Below are 6,000 nucleotides of genomic sequence, written 5' to 3'. Positions count from 1 at the left end.
AAGTTATGAAGTTGCAGAAAAAACAGTCTTCAAAACAGCTTAAAGTTGCAGAATTGCCTTATGAAGTTCAAGACAGTTAGCTGCTTCATGAGGAAAATTAGAAGGATATGTTTGTGTCAGGAATGCAGTTCAGTAAACACTCACAAAGTTTGAAGCCTTATGAGGCATTGCAATGGTTCTCATGAGTTGTTTGCTGCACTAGCCAAATCTTCATTACAGTTGACTTTGGAACAAATTCTTGATTTAATTCCAGGGTTTAAAGAAAAGCTTTTAGCTAAGATTATGTCAAATCAGGATGAAGTGTTTAAGCATTATGCTATGGATCGAGAGCAAACTTCAGATTGTCAAGCGGTGATTCCCACATAGATGGAGGTGGTAGACTATAAAGTTCCGACTATTCAAGTTGACTATTTGGGTAGCACGTTTGATGATGTTCTTCTAGATGGAGATTCTGGAGTTAATATTTTGCCTGAAGAGATGTATTTGGCACATAAGTTGCAAGGACTTGTGGCAGCACCATTTCAGGTTAAAATGGCAGATCAAAGAAGAATTCAGCCATTGGGAATATTAAAGAATCAGCTTATTCGGATAGCCAGGTTGAAGTTCAAGGTTAGTTTTGTTGTTCTTCGTATGGAAGGTTTAGGAGATTCATATAATATGCTGTTGGGAAGACCGTGGATTAGACTAGCCAAGTTGAAGCAGGATTGGGGCTCAGATACAACGACTATTCCTCATGGAAGTAAGGGGGTCAAGTTATCCACAAGTAATCGGGTAATTTTGGAACCTAATTACCGTCCATTAGTTGCTCAGACAATTAATGTTGCACCTGAGATTGAGGATGATGAGGAGGAACTTTTTATGCAAGCTAACCCCACATTTGTGCCAGTTTTTGAAGTGGATGTTCAGAAAATTTTTGCTCAATATAGGGTATTTCCAGCGGTATTATCATCAAAAGTGGTTTTATCTTCCAAACAGAACAGTTACCCCATGCATCAGCAAAGTAATTTGATGCAGCAAACTGTTTGCCCCATGAAGCAGGACAGTGACTTCATGGAGCAGAGTAGTGATTTCATGCAACAGAATAGTAATTTGATGGTGGAAAGTAATGTTACTTTTGAGGGAAGTAAAAACACTGATTTGGGAACACTTAAAGACCAAAAGAAGCCTTCTTTGGATGCATAGGAGGATTTAGACAAAGGGAGTTAGCAAGCTATTATAGATGCAGAGCTGAAATATGAGCATACTATGCATAAGTCAGCTAGAGTCTTTGAGAATGATGTCCAAGAAGTGTATTTGGAAGCTGAAATAGGCTCTAAGCCGATAAAGGTGAGTATTTTCATTGAGGAAGATTTCAAACAGCAATTAATTAAGTTGTGTAAGGACTTTCAGGATATTTTTGCCTGGGAATATATGGATATGAAGGGCTTTGATCCAAAGGTGTGTCAGCATAGAATTAATTTAAAGGCAGATGCAAAGCCGATTATGCAGAAACGGTATCGTATGAATCCTAATTATGCTAAACAGGTGAAGGAAGAGATTGACAAACTTCTTCGAGTGGGTTTTATTCGCCCTGTTAATGAAGTGACTTGGTTGTCACCAATTGTGGTGGTGCCTAAGAAGAATGGCAAAATACGGGTTTGTGTGGATTATAGAAAGTTGAATGCAGCAACTATTACTGACCCATTCCCTCTTCCATTCACGGATTCTTTATTGGATGATGTGGCGGGCCATGAGATTTATAGTTTTTTGGATGGTTTCTCTGGCTATAATCAGATTCGTATGCATTCGGAAGATATGGATAAGACAGCTTTTGTAACCGAATGGGGTGTCTTTGTGAGTACTGTCATGAATTTTGGTTTGAAGAATGGACCCCCAAAATTTCAGGGTGCAGCTCATAAAACCTTTGATCCTTATCTTACATCTTTTATGAGGGTCTTCATAGATGATTTTTGTGTATTTGGTAAGAAAGTGGATCATTTGAAGCATCTTAGACTTTGTTTTGAAAGATGCCGTCAATTTGGCATGTCCCTTAACCCTTTCAAATTTATTTTTGCTGCTAAAAGAGGAGTTTTGTTGGGGCATATTATTTCAGAAGAGGGTATGGCTATTGATTCAAGGAAGATTCAAGCAGTTCAGAAGGTTGTAGTACCTACAACAGTTCAAGAAGTGATGCACTTTGTGGGGCAAGTCAAATGGCATAACAGGTATTTGAGGTATCTAGCTCATATTTGTGCTCCACTAACATTGTTAACCAAGAAAGGGGTTCAGTTTGTGTGGAGGCATGACTAGGATAAAGCTTTTGCTATATTGAAAAATATGCTAGTTGTAGCACCAATTTTGCAACCACCACAATCGTATATTCCATTTCATGTATTTGTCGATGCATCTGATATTGCAGTAGGTGCAGTCTTGATGCAGGAAAGGGTTGTTGGTTGGTTCAGACCTGTCTATTATGCAAGCAGACGGCTTACAACAGCTGAGAAGGATTATATTGTTACTGAACGGGAAGCTTTGGGGATGATATTTGCATTGCAAAAATTTAGACATTACTTGTTGGGGAACCAAGTTATTTTTCATGTGGATCATCAAGCTTTGTTGTATCTTATTAACAAGCCGCAGCTTACAGGAAGATTGGCAAGGTGGATGTTATTATTGCAAGAGTTTGATTACAAAATAATACATACACCAGGTAAAGAGCATGCAGTGGTTGATTTTCTGAGTAGAATTGAGTCAGTGGACCCTGTATTGGGGGTGAATGATCAGTTGCCTGATGGAGAATTATTCAATGTTCAAGTAAGTCAATTCAATTCCTTCTATGATCAAATGTTACAGTTTTTGCTTCATGGAGTGATGCCTCCAGATTTGTCTAGAGACCACCGTAGAAGATTGGCATTACAAAGCAGGAGTTATCAAGTTATTTTGGGAGTTCTTTACAGGAGAGACATTGATAATGTGCTAAGAAGGTGTGTAACTGTTCAAGAGCAGCCTGCAGTTCTCCATGAAGCACATGCAGGAATAACTGGAGGGCATTTCTCTGGTCAGATTACAACTAGAAAGGTTCTTCAAGCGGGATTGTGGTGGCCAACTGTGCTCAAAGATGCTCATCAATATGCTAAAGAATGCATTACTTGTATGAAGGAGGGTCAACCTCAATCTCGAGATCGAATGCAAGATCATCCAGTTTTACCTTTGGAACCATTTAAAAAATGGGGTATTGATTTTGTGGGCCCCATCAAGCCTGCTGCTCATCAGAGTAGGAATCAATATATTCTGGTTTGTACCGATTATTGCACTAAGTAGGTTGAAGCCAAAGCATTACAGGATAATAAAGCAGCAAGTGTAGCTCAGTTTTTGTACTCTAATATCATGACCCGTTTTAGATGCCCCATAGAGTTGGTAAGTGATCGGGGTAAACATTTTCTGAATGAAGTAATCAAAGAGCTTACTGCTAAGCATATGATCCTTCATAAGAAGTCTACACCTTATCACCCTCAGGCAAATGGACAAGTTGAAAGTTCAAATAAGATTTTACTCCGAATTCTTAAGAAAATTGTGGCTGATAACCGTAAGGATTGGGATACAAAGTTAGATTCGGTGTTATGGTCCTTTCGTACAGCATATAAGGTGTCAACAGGCTTGACTCCTTTTAAGTTGGTTTATGGACTTGAGATAGTTGTCCCCATGGAATTCTTGGTGCCTAGTTTGAGGATAGCGGTTGCTTATAGGTTGTGTCCGGAAGAATCACTTCATGATAGGCTCCTGAAGTTGTTTCAGTTAGAGGAAGATCGGATTATAGCTCACTACCTTTAAGGGGTGGTGCAGTCAAGAAGACAGGCATGGGTTAATAGGCATATTAAAAAGAAGATAATCAAAGAAGGGGATTTGGTTATGGTGTATAATTCACGGCTTGGGAAGCACCCAGGGAAGTTAAAGTTAAGGTACACCGGTCCCTATGAAGTTTTGAAATATGTTGGTCAAGGCACTTTTGTGTTGACTACTTTACAGGGTGAATTTATTAAGCCTGCAGTGAATGGATTTAGATTAAGAAGGTTAGTTCAACCAGATTATGATAAGGTACTTTATGAAGTTGAACAAGAACCAGTTGCACTAAATTTGGTTCAAATTCCAGCACCGTTACCTCATGGAGTAATCTGTGGCATTTTACCTCATGGAGCACTTTATGATTCTATGACTCTCATTATTGTTTTTAGGGTGTCTTGGCTTGGTTTTTGGCAAAAATAACTACTCTTTTATGGTGAGCTATTAGCTGATAATGTTATCTTGTATATCACTTGTGGTGAACATGAAGAAGTGAGGCAAACTTCAGTAGTGCTCTATGAAGTGCAATCTATTTGCCAATTGTTCTATCTCATTGTAAAGGTTCAATGGTACTACATGAAGTGGTGGCAATATATGACATTCAAAGTTGGCATTTTAAATTTCTTTGTCCTACAATCATGATTGGGAAAAGTGGTATCATGGTTATGGAAAATTGTGCTTTGAAAAGATATCTACCTTTCAACTTGGGATGTTTATGTGATGGTTTAAAAGATCAACTGTCTTTAACTCCAGTTCTGTTGGTATTTTCATTGTGTGAACGTATCAAGTTTCAGTTGCATGAGGTGGGTTTGAAGCAACAAGACTCTCATGTTCAACTTAGAGGAAGTACAAGTGGCAATCAGTATGTTACCATGTCTCTGTTTTCAAGGAGTTTAACTCATGGTCAGGTAAGGCAAGTGGAAAAAGGGCAAATTATGGCTAAGAAGACTCGTGTGTTGTCACTTGCGCCAATTCAGCAGCGTCTCTCTGCGACTTTACGCCATCAAGCTTCATCGTTTTCTTCATCTCTTTTCATTCCTAATCCGTAGCAGGTCGTCGCTGATGCAGCCATGGTGAAGACAAGACAAAAGAAGAATTCGAAGCTCCCTGTTAAGAGGGCATGACAGCCAGTCGAGAGCAGTCCAGGACCAGGATGATGACTCTAGTGATAGTCCACCTGACACAACGTCATCGAAAGTCAAGAACTCCACACCAAAAACGCCTTCTGTCATGTCGAGTGAAGATGACGGTGAGTTGCCTACTCCTATGCTTGATTGCTCTATACTCATGGATACCAAAGAACCCAATACCAGGGGCTGGTTAATGCAAATTGGGTTGCTTGATTATGCGGAGCTACCATGGGAGGCTTGGGGAAATAATATACATGCTCAACAGTAGTTACTTATGATTCGAGAAAGTGGCAAAGTTGGTGGAAGATTGGAGCTTACTCCTACTTTACTAGCACATGTTTTCTCTCTTGCGCTTAATGATCAGCTAAAGCATTGGTGGTGCACAGATGAAGCTATGCAGCAAGAGTTTGGGCTTCCTACAAGTGTTAGAAATCAGTATCTGTTAAGGCATGCAAATGCAAAGAGGAGGTTTTTCATCAAATGGCTCACGCAGCGGTTTTTATTGTTCATAAAGGCTGATGTAATAACAAAGGACACCTTTGGTATTTTATGGTATGCAGAAAATGTTGGGATTCCAAATTGGTCAGAAACTTTATATGACAAATTGATGTAGGAAGTTCATGTGCCAACAATTCGTAAGCAGCAACAGAAAAGTAGACTTGGACCTATGTTGGTTGGTTTATATGCTCATTTGCAGATTGTATGTCCAACATTGCATCCGTCACTTTGGGAATCTCCGAGTATGGACAAGGTTACTGCATTTAAAAGGCAGAAATTAGTGGATGGGATAATGGTTGATTGTTATGATAAAGATTTGTCTCATGATCATGCATTGAATGATCTTGAGAATGTTAAGTCAAAGGAGTTTGTGGATCCTTTGTTTATGACTTTTTCATCTCCTGAAGCTTCACATGCTAGTACTTTGGGATGCACTGTGCCTTTAGATATATCAACATGGTTAAATAATGATGTCAAGAATGACAATGTTCGTGAAGATGTGCTCATTACAGGGGTTAAGAAGAAGGTTAGATTCTCCAAGTTGAACATGGAG

The sequence above is a fragment of the Lygodium microphyllum genome, chromosome 3 (assembly GCF_053477565.2).
Source record: "Lygodium microphyllum isolate KBCC chromosome 3, Lygodium_microphyllum_v1.1.10, whole genome shotgun sequence".
NCBI lineage: Eukaryota > Viridiplantae > Streptophyta > Polypodiopsida > Schizaeales > Lygodiaceae > Lygodium > Lygodium microphyllum.
Note: the sequence above shows the minus strand (reverse complement) of the source record.